The sequence below is a fragment of the Ips typographus genome, linkage group LG13, assembly GCF_016097725.1.
Source record: "Ips typographus isolate SLU linkage group LG13, UJ_Ityp_2.0, whole genome shotgun sequence".
Lineage (NCBI taxonomy): Eukaryota > Metazoa > Arthropoda > Insecta > Coleoptera > Curculionidae > Ips > Ips typographus.
The window spans coordinates 5,671,511-5,689,720 of NC_138434.1; the positions used below are offsets into that span (position 1 = coordinate 5,671,511).

At 38.2% G+C, this 18,210-nt stretch overlaps 1 long non-coding RNA gene across 2 annotated transcripts in view; it reads right to left on the reverse strand.

Moving 5' to 3' along the window:
* Positions 1-18,210, reverse strand: part of LOC145737210 (uncharacterized) — a 299,466-nt gene that overhangs the window by 177,740 nt on the left and 103,516 nt on the right. The window lies entirely within an intron of this gene.

The following is an 18,210-nucleotide window of genomic DNA, read 5'->3' on the forward strand; positions in this document are numbered from 1 at the left end:
TTTACTTGATTAGTGAAAGTGAGAGGAGAGTTTTCACGGTGAAAAATGTCGGTGAACGATCGACATAATTTTTCGATATGATATTTTTCTTCCACGTTCATATGGGATGTTCGAATCAAGTTTGTGATTTCATTTCTATCATTAAATTCATTCGGGGTACTTTCAATGGAAACATTGTAGATCTCAAAATTAGTAGAATGACATGATTCGACTGGTATTGGTTCGAAAAGTTGAATATCTTGAATTTCGTCACTTAAATTTTGAATTTCTACAGTAGCGTATCCATTGATTGAATTAGTTACACATGCTGGAATTTTACATTTAAGAATTTTTGTGTCTATTATTATGATGTCTCCATTTTGAACATTTACTGGTATTTTAAAAGTTTCAACACTGCAAGGTTCGACTTGTCCATAAAATAAAAGTTTAGATTTTGATTCGTAATGAGATAAAGGTAGTTCTGCATCTGGTGTTGAAAGAACGTACTTTTGAAGATCTAATTTTACATTCATGTCTTTGAGAGTTTCATAGCCTATAAGGCCATCAAAGAAATGATGAAATTTAAAGATATAAAATTTCATATTTTTATGAGATGCAAATTCATTAAAAGCTGGAATTTCAATACAATAATCCCTGTTGGTAGTTTGGAAAATTGATGAAACAGTAAAGGGTTCTTTCTTTACAAAATTTTGAAAATATTTTTCTGCTATATCAGGGTTAATAAACGATTTTGTTGCACCAGTATCGATTAATAGCTTGAGAGGTGGGTTTGTTATTTTTACATATGGCAGATCTTTTTTGTCATAGATAGAATGTATCTCTATGAACCCTTTTTGCGTAACACGACCTCTTGAAAATTTTGATCTAAAGAATTTTCAGATTCAATTACTTCAGACGTTTCTGCAATATTTTCAGGAAAATCAATTTCAAGATTACTTGCAGATTCTGGCTGGTCCATATTTTGATAATAATAATACTCAGCGTTTTCGCAAGAAGTAGATGGGTCTGATACATCGTAGTAATAATAATAAGGATTAGGATCGGCTGTTATATTATTAACTTGAAATGGGTTTTGTGGTCTAAAAGGCTTAATAGTTCCATGAGATATGCCACTCATTGGAACTGGTTTTGGCAGATATTGAGCTCTCTGTGGATTTGGTTTCCACACATTAGTTGGGTTTCTTGGAGGGCCAAAAACGATTTGTTGGAAAATGTTGAGGGGGTACTGGTCTCGGTTGAATATTAATTGGTCCACGAGGGAACGATGCTTGATTTTGAGGCATAAATTGCTGAGGTTGTGTATTATTGTAATTAGGCAAATATTGGTAATTTGGTAAAAATAAGTTTTGATGAGGATTATTACTGGTCCTAATCGATGTTTAGGTTTGAACTGATTTTGATTTCCTTCAAAACGATTTGGATTTTGAATATGCCTGATATTACTTTCAGAAATTATATATTGTCTAGCTTCAGCTAAATCTTTTGGTTTCATTGCTCGAACTGTTGACCCTAATGGTTCCTTTAATCCTGCTAAAAATATTTTTAAAGCATGCAGATTATAAAAATCCTTTTTCACTCTGAATGTATTAATATCAGTTGTATCAGTATGGGTATCGACATAGTTATGTAAAGCACTTAAATTAGACATTAAACGGGTATAAAATTGTAAAGAAGATTCATTGGCATGTTGTCTCAATTGATCTAAATCAAATAGTAAACCATTTTCGTCACGTTGATCTCCAAAATGAGCAATTAATGCACTTTTAACAGTTTTCCAATCTTTAGAAACACAAATACTGTATACTTCTCGGGCTTTTCCGATTAATTTTGCATAAATACCGTATATTAATGTAAGATTTTGAACACAATCAACTATCTCGCTGTTCCAGTAAGTAATAATCAGCTTATTACTGGTTTCTAAATAACTAGATAGTTCTAGAGGATTGCCATCAAATTTTGGGACGATATCTAAGAGTTTAGTATCAAAAACTGGTGGAGCCATTATTGGTAAACTTTTAGTAATAGTAAGGTTACTAAATAAATTTTCTAAAACTAAATGATCGTTTTCTGCAATAGAAATCGGTTGCTCTAAACCTAACTCGTTTTCACTGTTTTCCAAAGTGGAATCAGAAGAATTCGAGGAGAATGACATAGACAGGAAAAATAGATATAATCAAGGATAACTTACAGGAAGGAAGCCTTCATTCTTCTTTCTGCTGGTCGTACCGGTTTCTTCTATCTACCTTACGCACTACTTGTCCCGACGAACACGTTGAACAATGTTTCCGGTCCACTTTCTTAATAATACAAGTTCGATTTTCGAATAAACGGTTGAAACCGACGAGATTTTCGCGATGAAATCCCTTTCGAAATCCTACTGACTGCGCCACTTTATGTTACTGGTTATTTGTAAAACCTTTTTAAAAAAGATTATTTTATTAAAATAGTTACAAAATTAAAAATACTCATAAAACAAAATAGATGTTAATACAATAAAGTCTATGTCCATTCTGAATAGTGATTCCGGGGCCCGATGGATGGTCGCCGCAAAACTCCTGAGCTGGCAATATGCAAGAGTGGTCAAATATGCATAGTCTGCATAGTCAGGTGAAGACACACACATAACTACCGTAATGAACCAGATCCTTAAAGGTTACACCGATTGTGGTAAACGGTGGAATTAGCCGGTATAATTTTCGTAAATAAATGCCTATTAAGAACTTAGAACTAAAACCGTGTACTAATTGATGTAAAAATTATTTGTAAAAGAAACTTTTGTTTTAGCAGTATTTGAGAATCAAAAAACAACAAAGATAAAGTTGAAAAAAAAGCTCAATTTTTTTTTCTCAAAATGTCAACCTTAATTTCTCAAACAATGAAATAAAAAAAACTACAAATTTTGCTCTTTTCAGCTACTTGGTACTGTGATGTGGCAAGGTACCAACATTAGCTAAACTACGGCTTAGCTGATTGAAGTTGTGTGTTAAGAAGTAATGTGTTGTAGTTAGGAATTACTGGGGGTCCTTGCCATTATAGCAAATGGATGAGGGGGTCCTTGAAAAAATATTGTTGAAAATCCCTGCTTTAGATAAATCCCTAAAACTTTTGTATTTACATTTTTTTTTGTAAAATCAAGTAGAACAGATTAAGAGCGGGTGGAAATAAAACCAATCACGTTGTACAGAAAAATAGTTATTTTCTATCATTAAGGCAAGTATAGCCAATCACATTATGATATTTGCGTGCACTGGCAGTAATATCTCTATGGAGCGACAAAAGTACGGCAGTAAAGAAACTTACCAAAAAAAAATACACAAAAAATTATAATTTGAACAAACCTCACACAAAACTTAGTTTTTAAATTGAGGTTTGAGTATTGCTGATATTTGTTTTGCAAGCACAACAGTTGTAATTTAATCCAAGCTTAAGCTAAATGTGGTTAGGCTGTGATAAATCAAGTGAAAACAATAACAGTCAAGTACAATGGTGCAAATAAAGATTAAAATAATCAAATCAACCTTAATGTTAACTCCTGTCTATCTGAAATATTATTTAAGGCAAAAGCTTGAATAATCAAAAAATTCTGAAGAATTTACTTGGTTTTAAAAACACTGCAACTGCACAAAGATGTTTGCTTTATAATCATAGTACTCATAAGACAAAAGATGAAATGATGATTATGTTGCGATATTTGGCAACAGCGCTAGAGTTCGGACAAGACGGCCGAGGAGGAGGGTTGGCATCACTCGTGCTCGATTCTCAAACGAAAAAGAACGATTTCTCTCTCGTACTCTCGTTTACACGGCTTTAATGTTCCAATTTCAAAGTTTATTTTTTATTATGTGGTGGTCCTTCGAATTAAATCAATCCTCAACTCACGAAACAGATTAAGTCTCATACAAGTAGTTTCTTCATAAACGTTATGCTTTCTCATCGACATAAAAAAGTAGTGTATACCAGATACAGATCTGTAAGATACGCCTAATTTGTTACTTGAACCATACTTAAAAATGCTAAAATAGAAAAATGTGTAGTAATGATGCATTTTTTACATTGAACAGTAGAAACTAGAAATCTACTTTCACACAATGGATTCACTACTTTCCATGCTTAACAATCAAAGTTCTAGATAGGCAAATGTTGTATTTTATAACTGCTTTCAGGGCTATCATTTGATCTGAAAAATTGCCACTTATACGAATTTGAAAATACAAATAAAATTTTACATTATTTGATATCACTACAAACTAATTCTTTATTACTGTTACTGCAAACATGCACAACAGAGTGGTCCAGATTTAAATGTCAATAATTCACAGTTCGATAGGCTATCAAAAAATAAGTTGACATGCATTATGTCATTTTCCTGAAGAACGCATCCTAGGGAAGACACAGACCTCCAAATTTCAGTTTGACCGTTGGACCAATTTTGATCAAACTTGGAACATCAGATTGAAATTCACTCATGTCTTAGATTAGTTCTAAAGGTTTTCATTGATATTTCGCGGTTGCCAGCTTAAGCGTTCCAGATTGCCGGTGATTAAAAAAGTTTTGTTTTCGTTAAGCCAGACATATTGTAACGTTCGGATATAGAGCATTTTTAAAAAACTATTTTTGTTTTTTGCTGCCGGTATATGAGCAATCTCCCCCAGTATTGATCCGTGTCAAATACCTTTTTTACGAGAGCATTCGGCAACATGGCATCAGTGTATTTTTAAGGTTAGCAAAGCACAGAAACATTCATTGACAATTGACATTGACTGTGCTTCAGTTGTTTCGATTTGACAAGAATCACAAGAGTGAGGTTAAGCTGGTAAAAAGCAAAATATAAACAAGAGCGGATAAATTAAATCAGTGTCGTTATTACTTTACGTGAATTGTGCAGGCTGTTGTTGGTAGTGATTCTAAACTGGGTGACTTAATTTTTTTAGGGTAAACGTGCAAAGTAAGGTAAGCAGCAACTCTCTGTATGTCACATGAAACATCATTCAGCTGCAAAATCACCAGCTGTTTGCCCTCACTGTACTGTTTATACAATTCACACAAAATAATAACTTAATCCATAAATTTAAGTTGCAACGGGAAAAGTTTGATGAAACTGTCAACAAACGCCAAACAACTAAATTTATAAATTTAAAATGGCGCTGCGGACAGCGTAACATTTAAAAGAAGTTAATAAACCGTCTTGGTTACTGTCAAACAGTGACATTTTGAACAACTGATTTTAATTTTTTATTATTTTTTAAATAAAAGTTGGGAGAATTATAGTTTTGAAAAAGGTGTTTTTAACATTTATTTGAAAATAATTGAATAGCATTATAGAGTATGTTGCATGAAATATGTTAAGAATTTTTTGTAGAATCCAAAACAAAAGATACTAAATGTTTTTGTGAAAAGTAAGTCCCTTCAATTTTATCAAGTTGATGCAGTACTTTACAAAGACACTCTATCATACATATTAACTCAAGGTTGAAAATGCAATTTACTAAAGTGTATAACGATAATTATTGTGTTAAACATAACAATAACGAAAACTGCAAAGCTTTTAATTTTGGATGTTAATTTAAGTAAAATCAGCATACTGACCTAAAAACTTTTTTATCCTGTTCTAATCTAATGTAAGTAGTTAAACCCACTGCACACAATTTCACTCTTCAACTATGTTGCAATCTTCTTAGTGGGTAATTTGTTCCTCGCTTAGGTCAATTTCTTCATAAAAGTTGTGCTTTCTCATCCACATGGAAAAGTAGTAAAGTATTCAGCATATACAGGATACAGATCTGTGAAATAGGCCCAATTTGTTACTTAAACCACCCTTAAAAAATGTCAGGCTATAAAAAATTTGTAGTAATGATGCATCAACATAGTTTATGAAGGTTAAGTATGGAATTGCTATTGCAATCTTACCTGGGCCGGCAGGCATTGTATCCATTATGACCATTGAAAAAATATACATTTACTTGATTTTAGAGTATAATCTTCACCAATTATTGGATTATTATTGTAATAAAAATTCAATAATTATTTTAGCTGCATGTTAATTTATTTGACACAATAAAACAAAAACAAAAGCAAAGTGACAAGTTACAAGTTTGCATTTGACATCACAACAGATCCAAGATGGCCATATTGTCGTGAAAACCCAGTTTTCCGATGCGTGGATTTTGAGCTTCGATGTAGATGGCGGAATTGCGCTGTATTAACAAAAATCAATAATTTCACACACAGATAGTCACTAGACGAGAGAGACGACTAGACTTTTCTTTCTGCCCAGGATTTGTCTGACTCTAAGTCATCCCCAGGCAGGCCTCTCAGTGCTTTTCACAAAAAATACTTTACACACACAAAAAAGTCAAAAAAATCGATTAAAGGCACGAAAAACGTTGAAAACCGAACTCCCCCTCGTTCGAGTCGTTCTATAGTCCACGTTCTAGAGGAGGCGCGGAGATCGTTCACGTCCCCGCCGCGATGAATTAGACGCTCGGATCCGTTGCGCAGAACGTTTCGTTTGGGAGCGGGATTGCATTCCGCGCCCTCTCGTGAGCCGATGGATGAACAACGCCGCGTTATACCGTTTGTACTACATCGTTAGTTACTCGTAAAATTACGTTATTTGAATTGTGCAGGCTGGTATTGGTAGTGATTCTGGTCTGTGTGTGTTATTTTCTTGATGGTAAACCTGCAAAGTAAGGTAAGCAGCAACTCTCTGTGTGTCACATGAAACATTGTTAAGACAATTTCGGTGGGAAACGCCCAATGGCCGAAATCGGTTAACCGGTCATGCTTGATATTCAAAAAATAACCAGCTAGCTTAGCGCCGGAAGTGGTCGAGGGTAAAAGTTGGAGAATTCAAACAAATAACAGCCGTATCTAAGTGAAATTCGATATTCTAGTTTATCCTTCATCAACGTAAATAAACGCCTTTGCGGTGGTAGTACTGGGTAGGTGTCCCGAGTGACAGCTGTCTACAGTGTCAAACACAAATAATCAATGACAAATATCAAAAACAAATTAGAGGCTTAAAGAGGCACCCTCTAACCTACCCATCTAACCTGCTATTAGTAAGATAGCAAGTAAGCTCAAGCTCAAACAAACAGTTCTAAATGGCAAACAAATGCTCGCAACAATGTGGTTGGTGATTTTTAAGAAGGTTGAGGAACTGAAACCCTTAGTCAATTTACAACAAGTAATGAGGCACCCTTGAGTATTGTATTTATACTCTGGGGTTGTGCACATAGCAGAACAAGTCTTGGATATGATTTCTTCAAGGCATTTCAAAAGTGCAATTTTAAAATTTTTGTATGATTTTAAATGTTGTTGCTTAACTTGGCGGAAATGGCCGTTATTTGGTGCCATAGTCAAAGATTTTAGTTTCGTTAGTATGCATGCTGTGGCCCGAGCATTTGAGTAATATCAGTTTGCAACATCATCTGAGCGAATGTTACAATCAATTGACTCACCACGATGACGAGAAGGGTGCGAGTTCATCTTTCGTTTTGTTACATTTATGTTGTGCTCATGTTATAAAAATGGTTTCTAAGGAATTGAACACATTTTTAAATAATGATATATAGAAAACATTTGGAAAATTTTATTTGCAAAATGTATTATGTTAACAACACTTAATGATGTTACTGTATGGTTTGAATGTATTTGCATTCTGGTTTTATCCAACACGAAAATCAACGTGTCATTATGCAAACTCGAAAGTTGTGACACGGATAATAATGACGAATCGGCAAGTAATGTAATTCAAGTAGAAGAAGAATTGTCGTCTTCTGGTAATGCATTACACAAAGGTAATGCTCAGTTATGTACTCCTAAATTAGAATAATCTGTCATACTGTCAGATAGTGAAACTAATAAAAATGAGAGAGTGGGCAAAAGTAATTACTTTAAAATACATATATGCCTTTTCTTCCTTTGTGGTCAGAAATTATGATTTCGAAAAAATACTCATTAAATAGATTGAGTAATTGCTATGTTGAAAGTCATTTTGGTAATTTAAAAAAACGAATGTTCTCGCAGGTAACCGTAATCTAAAATGTAGTAGGTTTGTGAGAAAGTCTAGAGAACTAAGTAGGCCGCTTATAAAGAAATGTTATGCGGAATATCTAAATCGAACCTCGCTCGGCTTACCTAACTTTAATCAACAAGTTAAATAATCAAGAAAGTTGTAAATGAAAAAAGACAGTTACCGGAACCCGGACCATCAGGTATAAGTGCACATTCGTTTGCCCCTGCTGACCCCGTGGTGTTTCGTGCCCCCAGTCCAGCTAGGACATCAACAACAACAGACAAGCAATGAGCCTCAAATAGAGGCAGTTGAGCCTGAGCCCGTGGTTCCTCAGAAGCAAGGATCCGACAGCGACACTCCCGATGAGGTGAATGGAGATGAGCGCCTAGTTAAAGGTGTCACCCCAGCCCCAGCACGAGATTTACGACGTCGAGTCCCGATGCGTTAAGTTAACTGATAATGTCGACTCAGTTAGGCATTCAATTCATCAAAGAAGGAGAAAATGCTATTCGAGAGTATGATGCGGTCTGGCAATGTAGTGTTAAAAACTGGTTTAATAATCCACAATAAATACTCATATTTAGCTGGTTCTCCAGATGGTTTGGTGGTCAATGAAAGGATAGGTGGGGTAAAGTGAGTCATAAGCATTTATTGCTCAATTTATGTTAAATCAAAGCTGAGCAGACACAAAAGTTGATTTTGCTCTATGATGTCAATCAGTTGGAAAATAAATAGTAAGTTTGATAGATGTGATTGGCTGATTGCTGCTTTTTGTTCACTCCCAATGTCAGCTTTTGCACAGTTACTCAGTTTGCCATGAGTAGATTGACATTAAAAGAAATGACACTTTTCCTGATGACACATTACACAGACATTAAATGAAAATTCTTCCGCCAAATAATGGGTAGCTTACAACGCAATAAAATACGCATATAATAAACGCTGATTATGACAGAACAATAAAGCAAAATAGCAAATCAAACTACACACAACCCGCGACTCTATCTTTAGTTTATTAATAAAATTAATAAGAATTCCATCCACCTGGACGATATCTTTTCTTCTCGCTTCACCGCAAAAATTTCTGAAACAAAAAAAAATATTTTGTATACCAACATCTTTTCTGCCTTCCCCCCATCACAAAACACTAATTATATAGCGTCCTGGGGTGTGTTGCAAAAAATGGTCGTGTTATAAAAGTGTATTTTTTTAAATGGGACATCTTTTATACAGGGTGGATCAAAAATGACGCCCAATCAGTGATGTGAACTGGTAAATTACTTATATATTACCGTGGTAATTTACCGTAAATAACCTAAAATAAATTACCGAAATTTATTCGGAATTTACAAAATAAGTAACGACTCTAGTAATGAAAAATTTTTTTAAATTACCATTATTAACGATATTTCCTTGTAATTTACCATATTTAGTGAAAGTACTCGTTCAGCGAGTTTGGTGTCACCACTGTCAGGGTCAGAGACACATCTCATGTCTCATACAAGTGGTTTCTCGAGTTGTTTCATCATTTGATCTTACTGCAAACTACTTCATTATTACTTACTTCATTATGTCACGTTTAGGGGTGCGTAGTGAGGGATGGTAGAGAAACAACTCAGGTCACAGGTATGCCTTGTTTATTATAAAAATAATGTAAACCAAACACTTAAAAGGGGTTATTCTTACCCCCAGAATAGAAGGGCCAACATGGCCGTAATCGCCGTCGAGTGCATGGAAGTTCGGGGAGGGTGAGTTTGGTTTTAGCCCTTCAGCTACACCGTAAAGGGGCACGCAAGGTGTTCTTGTACAATGTGACCAAAGGACCAAGTAGACAACTGACAGGGTTAAGGGTTCTAACGGTCACTTCAAGTTGCGAGAAAACACTCTTTTCAGCCTGGGATCCTAAGAAGGTAGCGAGCCGACCCACCACTTCAAGTTAGGGAATGTTGCTCGCCGACCAACCCGGAGACCAGATTTTAGATGGCCAGTCTTGCTGAATAAATACTCGTCGATTGACCCAGATTCCTACCAGACTTGCTGACATAAACGATTATTCAGTGTATAGTACGATAGGTATGGTGAATGTAAATGTTGGAATCTGCGACACTATTACTTTAAACATGATTTTAGATAACACTAAATAATACATATTGATTTGACGTTCAGTAATGCATATTACTAAAGTGAATAATGATGATTATTGTGTTAATATAAAACAATAATGAAAACTACAATGCCTTTCATTTTAATGTAAATTTCAGTAAAAATAGTTAACTAACATTAAAAATTGCTCTTTTGTATGTATTACTTCTTGGTGGGTAATTTGTATATTTTTTTTTTTGATTTTTGATTTGTTTTTTTTTGGTTCTTGGGGCTCGATATCTCCCTTAAGAGTGACTTTAGGAAAAATGTTTATATGGGACACCCTGTATACAGGGTAATTCAAATTCGACCCTCACCATTGGGAAACTATAGGAGATACGAGATAGTTCGTTTTATTCTGATTTTAGTGATGTATAATAACTTATGATTTGCTTCATAAATAACAAAATAATTCTATAAAAACAAATTTTACTTTAGTTAGCTTTGAGTTAATGAGACGCTTTATGAAGATTACTTGGTGACACTTGTCACACGCAATTGGGCTGAACATACTTAGTCACAAAGGTGTACACGTGACTTAAACCGGTTTATTCACTCGAAAAGCTTAGGCCACTCGCTACGCTAGTGGACCTAGTTGTTCTTTTCGTGAATAAAAAATGTTTTTTCCACTACTAACATAATAAACATACCATTATTGACCGATTAGTAACTTGAGAAATTAGTTTTCTCTACCTTAATGGTCAATGTTGACCTAGGTCAAAATTAGAGTCTAATCTCTAGTTCTAGTCTGGCACAAACACGACAAAAAAAGAAAGATAGAAGAAGAATATTATTGACCTAGGTAAATAATAATGTCAATGTCCACCAAGACATCTGACATATGAAATATACTTGACTTGACAGAGACAGATAAATTAGGTTGTCCACCGCCTACTATACTAGAAAGCCTAGAAGGTGCTTGTGAAAAATTCCAATATGGCGGGAATAGTGGTGACAGTTTGTATTGTGGAAATTTAGTTTTTTGAGGATTAGATGAATTTTTACGGTTTAAAATCAAAACTTGAAGTTATTTGCGTAAGTTATTTTTGCTGCCCTTCATAAGTTTTTCAAGCCATATTGCAACAGCAATTCAGGAAAGGACTTATCCCGTTTTTGCGCATCCTAATGCATGAATAAAATTTGCTTCTACTTGATAAATTTGATTTTAAATACATTTGTGATTTGTTTCTTAATTTGATATCATTCGTTTGAGTCGTAACCGAATTTTAATAGTGTGTTTACCAGTTGGGTTACGCTTAGTAGTTTTCGGTAACTTTCTAACGATGGATCAACTTATCAAAAGGCGAGGTTCTGTCAAGGCTAAACTTACTTTGTTTGAGAAATTTATTGCAAAGCTTGAAAAGAGCTTCCCTAGCTACAAAATTGATGATGAAGGTACACGTTTCAATTAAAACAACGCACAGAGCGTTTTGAAAAATGCATAGAAGAATTTGATGACCTTCAACTTCAAAGTGCTTGATGAACAATATAAACAACGTGATAGTTTCGAGTCGGCTTTTTTCGGTGCGTTTGCAAAAGCTAAAATGTTTCTTTCAATAACTTCACCAGAGCAGGCAGTTGGTGCTGGTGAAATTGACGTAAAGCATTCTTATTATTCTTAGTCAAAGAAACAATTTATCGAAAGACCCATTCGGGGTCAAACTTCCGGTTATTGAGATCGCAGTTTTCAATGGTGAATTTGATACCTGGCTTCAATTTAGAGATACTTATGAATCTTTAATACACACAAATTCCTCGCTTTCGAACGTTCAAAAATTTCATTATTTGCGTGCGTATTTAGGCGCTGCTGTTCTTCTTACAGCAAGTTTAGAGTTTTCTGGTGCTAATTACCAAACCGCGTGGGCACTAATTTGTGATAGATTCAATAATAATCGCATGTTGATTCAAAACCATGATAAAACCCTTTTCAACTTTGATAAAATTCGTGTCGAGTCCTCAGCATCCTTGAGAGGTCTTAATGACGGCGTTTCTAAGCACCTTAGAGCACTTAAAACTTTAAATGAACCTACTGATTCATGGGAGACTTTGATTATTTACTTGATCACTACAAAGCTAGATGACGTTTCACTAAGAAAATGGGAACAAGTTACGGCTTCTCATAGCTTGCCAACTTTAGGACAAATGTTTCAGTTTTTAAAAGAAAGAGCAGACCTTTTAGAGTCTTTAGAGCAGTGCGCCGGCAATAGTAAGCAACTATCTTTATTCGACTTTACCAACTTTAATCGTAATAAGGGTTCAAAATCGGTTTTCGCTGGAAGCAATGATTCCATAAAATGCGTAATTTGTTTCAAGGATCATTACATTACAGATTGTGCTCAATTCTTGAACCTTGATGTAAATGGGCGTTTTGAAGCAGCTAAAAAGAACCGATTATGTCTAAATGTTTAAGACCTGGTCACATGCTTCAAAAATCCACTTTGAGTCTGTGTCGTATTTGCAAATACAAGCATCATTCTTTGTGACACAGAAGTAGGTCGCGCAATCGGGAAAATGTCGAAAGGATAAATAATCAGTCTGAAAATTTGGAAAACTCAGACATTAGTTAAAATCGGAACAAAATTTCTTTGTCAGCTCAAAACATAGTAAGCGATAATCATGTTCTTTTGTCAACAGTCGTAGTCGACATTTTTGATTTTCAAAATAAGCGCTACAAAGCTCGAGCATTACTATATATGGGCTCACAAAGCAATTTTATTACAAACAAGTTCTGTTCGATATTAAAACTAAAGATGGCGCCTACCAATGTCAAAATAAGTGGAATAAATGACACTCATTCAGAATGCTTTGATGATTGAACCGATAGTATTCCCAATATTCCGAATGACAAGAGCCATTTTGAAATTCCTGACAATCTTATACTAGCAGACCCCAATTTTGATGTTCCTGGTGAAATTGACCTTCTCATTGGCGGCGAATAGTTCTGGGATATACTTTGTGTGGGACAAATCAAATTAAGTAATCGAGGTCCTTATATTCACAAATCCAGGTTTGGTTGGATAGTCACCGGACCAATCCAATCAAAATCCGTTTCCGAAATTCGTTGTCATCTCTCGAAGGAAACTGATATTGACAGACAACTAACTCGATTTTGCGAGATCGAAGAATTTTCGTGTCTGAAACCACTCTCTCAAGAGGAGAAACTATGTGAGCGGCATTTCCAAGATACTTGCATTCGTGTCTCATAGCAGTCTCACTACCAAGCTTCGAGTAGTTTTCTCCGTAACGAAGTTACGAATATTTTTTTTGTTTTGTTTACTAAACCGTCCGTTAGTGCCGTTAGTTTTGCGGCGGTATGCAGATAAGGGAACTATTAATAGAAGCCGTTTAGTAAAGTAACCAGTGCTAGTACTTTGCCAAAATACGATAAGCCGTATTTTTAAGTTATTATATTTTCTCAGGATTGGCCAGTCCGATTTTTACCGTTCTTGTTGATAACAATTGGTAGAATTACAGGATTTACAACAACGTTGCAGTATTATAGCGCGTAATAGAAAATTAGTGGTTTACGACTTTCCTTGTAATTATAATTCGCGAGTTGACGTAGCCGGCTAGGTTGGCCGAAGCGTACCGTTTTCCTGCAGTACTGCGGTTCTGTACGCGTCACTCGAGTAGGGCCGTGTTTCCCACTACCCGAAAGCGGGGAATCGGACTGCCTATAAAACTGGCGTGCGCCGCCAGTTCGTGGTCTGTTAAGATCACTAGCTCTCCCCGAGCAACATCTCAACCTCCCAGCAGCACCGCCGCATCACAGTAGGTATACCTGTTTAGTGGCTAGCCCTCCTAGTGCACTGTGTACCTGTTATTTAAACACCGAGGCTCGCTAGACCGGGTGTTCGTTCCTTGTTTACTCCAACCCTGAACCGCCGTTTGTTGTAGCGTCGTGGTTCGCTAGACCGGGCGCTGCTTTAACGTTCACGTCACCAGTTTCCATTGCAAACGCTACATGGTTCGCTAGACCGGGCGTTTGCACCGTTAGTCCCAGCCCGGCCATTTTTCCGGCCCTTTTTCTTCAGTAGCATCGTGGCTCGCTAGACCGGGTGCTACGCCATAGATCCGGCATTGTAGGTTTCTATACAAACACTACATGGTTCGCTAGACCGGGTGTTTGTATACTTTCCCCGATAGGCCAATTTCCGGCCCTAGTTCACTCTGTAGCGTCGAGGTTCGCTAGACCGGGCGTTACACGATAGTTCCGTATTCAACACAAACGCTACATGGTTCGCTAGACTGGGCGTTTGTGTCATTTAGTAGTCCGGCCGCACGTCCTGGCCCTGTCTTTTGTTGACTACGCTACATGGTTCGCTAGACCGGGCGTAGGAGGCAAGTTTCTAAATCCTGTTGCCAACAGGACCACTACAAGGCTCGTATAGACCGGGTGGTTTCAGTAATACCCTCTTCCGACTCTTTTACCGACCCGTGACACCGTAACTTTATTTGCACTAGGACGGTTAATTGCTTAGTTGTAAACATAGACCTGCTTTGTCCCCGTAATTAACTTTGAATCAGCTTGTACCTGTAACATTCATTGCATTGCGTGGCCTTTTAACTTTCTGCATTATACCGTTGACCTGTCTTGCATCGCATCCGACCCGTACCGTAACTAAGTTGCACACTCCGTTCTTGTTTAATTAAGGGGAGGGGGGATTTAAGATACGCTTATTTGCATAATTAATTGGTTTAGTTAAGTTTGCTGGCATTTTAAGTTAAGCAAAGAGAATATACGTTAGTTGATTGGTACTTTTGGCTTTTATTAGCGTTATCACCAACTGAACCACTGTTACACAAGATCGGGAACCTTGTCTCCAGCTGTTTAAAAGCTACCAAGGCATACGAATTGTGTTTCCTGGTTCACATTTCTCAAACTCTAAATACTTTCTTAAAACCAGGTGGCGTCCGAGGCAATTCTCATTCACTTTTGTTCTAGAACACACTTTAATTCGAACTCCCGAATTAATAGCGTCACAAAATTGGCGCCCGAGCAGGGACCGTATTTCTGTTTTCTGATTGTGACAGTGGGACAGTACTTTTCTTTCAAGAGCAGTACAATGACTTTCTTTTTTTTGAGTGTGCAACTTGGTTGGGGAAACCCAACATAACTCGACCGCCTGTATTATAAAACATCATTGCTTGTAACATTTTACACCGCCGGCCTTTTACGCACGTTTGCTTTGGTTTGGTTGCTAGTTAGCTTGTTAGTTGATACTTAGATCCACTAATAGAGTATCCCCCTGTTCCTGTAATATCCTATCATGAATACCGAACAGAGAGAGGATTTACTGTTCGAAACTACCGCCGGTGCAAACGAACCCCTTGACTCCAAAATCGCGATAATATGCCAACTAAAGAAAGACGCTTTGATAGTTGAATTATCCAAGATTGGATTAGACACCAGTGGCACCACAGAGGTGTTAAGAAAACGCCTAATTGCTTATTTAATGGGTGGAGAATCAACCCCGATAGTCAAAACTGCCCCATTTACTTTCCCGACAGTTTATACCGAACCGACCGCTACAACAGTAACTTTACCCCCGACTACCGTAGTAGGTAAAGTTACCGAGTCTCTTACGACGACCGCCCCCATTTTTACAACACCATCGACGTGGGGTACTACACGCCCCATCCCCAGTTGCAACACCGCCGTAACGTTAACGTTCACGGTTCACCCCACGCTACCGATCCCCGGGGTCCGAGCCCCCCCTCTATCTTTGACTTTACCGGTGACTTATCCCTGGATACAGCTCATGACCACGGCCAATGAGGCGTTAACAAAGCCACTTTCCTGTCTGCCGGAACCCACGCCGACCCTGAACCGGCAAACATCCATGTGTTTTCGCGCTCAAGACTGGAAAGTCTATTTTAATGAACAGGATGATCCTGTCGCTTTCCTGGAGCAATTAATGGAGATTTGCGCCGCCAATCAAATCCATCCAGACTTACTGGTTCCGCAATTACCTATGGTGTTGCGTGGTAATGCGCTATTGTGGTTCCGAAACAACCGGCACCGTTGGGCGACGTGGCAACAATTTGAGGCTGATTTCCGCATTTTTTATTACTCTCTGGATTACTATGATGATCTTGAGGCGCAGATAAGCCGCAGATTGCAAAAACAAGGGGAATCTGTCAGTCTGTACTTCACTGACTTACAAACTATGATCCGCCGACATGAGAGTATAACACCTGAACAGGAGTTACGTTGGTTGTACCGCAATATGACACCTCAATTAAGACAGATGGTCCGGCCGACCGACTTTTACGATGTGTTAACTCTGTCACAGAAAGCCCGTGAGGCCGAACGCCTCTTAGAGGAGGTAAGGCAGGCAGAGGCATGTGGTCATCGCACTCAACCTGAGTTTACTAGAGTGAATAGTAATCAGGAACCGACCGTAAAACCACAACAAGTACCCGAGACACGGGTTACTATGCCAGGCCTCCCACGATCAAATGAAGTGAGTCGACAGACTCGCAACAACCAGTTTACCAATACAACGCACAACGGGCCACCTCAACACCCAACCCGTACCGAAAACCGTCAGGATGCTCCCGTGGGCAATCCTGGAGGAATATGTTGGCGATGTGGAGAGACTGGACATTTCCGTACAGAATGTACTCGTCCGCCCCGTCTGTTCTGTTCCAGATGTGGGAAACAAGGCGTACAGTCTCGGCATTGTAATTGTGCACGGCCAGAAAACTAGAGATTGATTGACTAGATTTGTTCAGATCCGCAGCTTCAAAGATAAAAATCGCCATGATGATAGCCAACCTTCTTAAAGGAGACGGCACGTAAAGAAGAAGAGAAGAAAACTAGAAGGGCGTTGTGATAATGCGAGGAAAGCACAACCGCCCGACGTAACAGCCTCGACCCACCTTGTTTCGACCGTTACCGCCTGTCAGCCGTCCCTTGTAAATACCGTTCAGCCGTTAAACCCCGTTTCACCGACCGTTACTCCAGTTAACTTTACCGTAACTGTCACCTGTTGTATCGTACCGCCTGTTCCTGTCACCTGTTGTACCGTACCGCCTGTTCCTGTCACCTGTTGTACCGTACCGCCTGTTCCTGTGTCCTGTTATACCGTACCCAAGTATACCGCCGACAAAGTTGACATTACCGTACCGACCGTGTCTGCAACCTGTTGTACCGTACCGACCGTTAGTAGACATAAACGTGACGTTACTCCAGTTACGAAAGTACCTAACGTTATTACCAGTTACCCTGTACCGACCGAGACGTTGGATAACGATTCTGGCATAAAAGACTACGTTCAACCGACCGCAACACCAAACCTTACCGTACCGACCGTCCCAGTACCGTCTGTTGCTGATATACCAGCAGGCACCGCCCTTAATGCTTTCTTGACGACTGACAACCGACCCCACATCTCTGTCAGAATATTTGACACAGACTTTATGGCATTAGTAGACACTGGTGATGCCCGTTCATACGTAGGGGCCGTGGTACGACAGTTGTGTCTTAAGCACGATTGCACACCTCTCCGTCCAGCCGTTGAAAACGCTAAAGTTTCAAACGGCAATAAGGTAGATATTACCGAGGCTTTCAGGGTCAAATTGACTTTTGAGCAAAAATTATTAATGCAATCTTGGACAAACTCCGCCGTGCCCGTTATATGTCCAGTATTGACTTGAAACAGGGTTACTGGCAAGTAGCTCTCGATGAAGCTAGCAAACCAATTACCGCATTCACGGTGCCGAGCATGGGCTTGTTTCAATTCAAAGTCATGCCATTTGGTTTACACTCAGCTCCCGCTACGTTTCAACGATTAATGGATAGGGTCATCGGCCCCGATCTGGATCCGTACTGTTGCGTATCGACATTATTGTTCTTGGTGAAACTTTTGAACATCTCGACAACCTGTCCGAGGTATTCCGTCGTCTCAGAGCTGCAAATCTTAGACTTAATCCAGAAAAGTGCCAGTTTTGCCGAAAATCCCTACGTTACTTGGGTCACCTGGTTACATCCAATGGTATCTGTACCGACCCAGAAAAAGTGTCAGCTATTCAAAACTTGCCGGCAC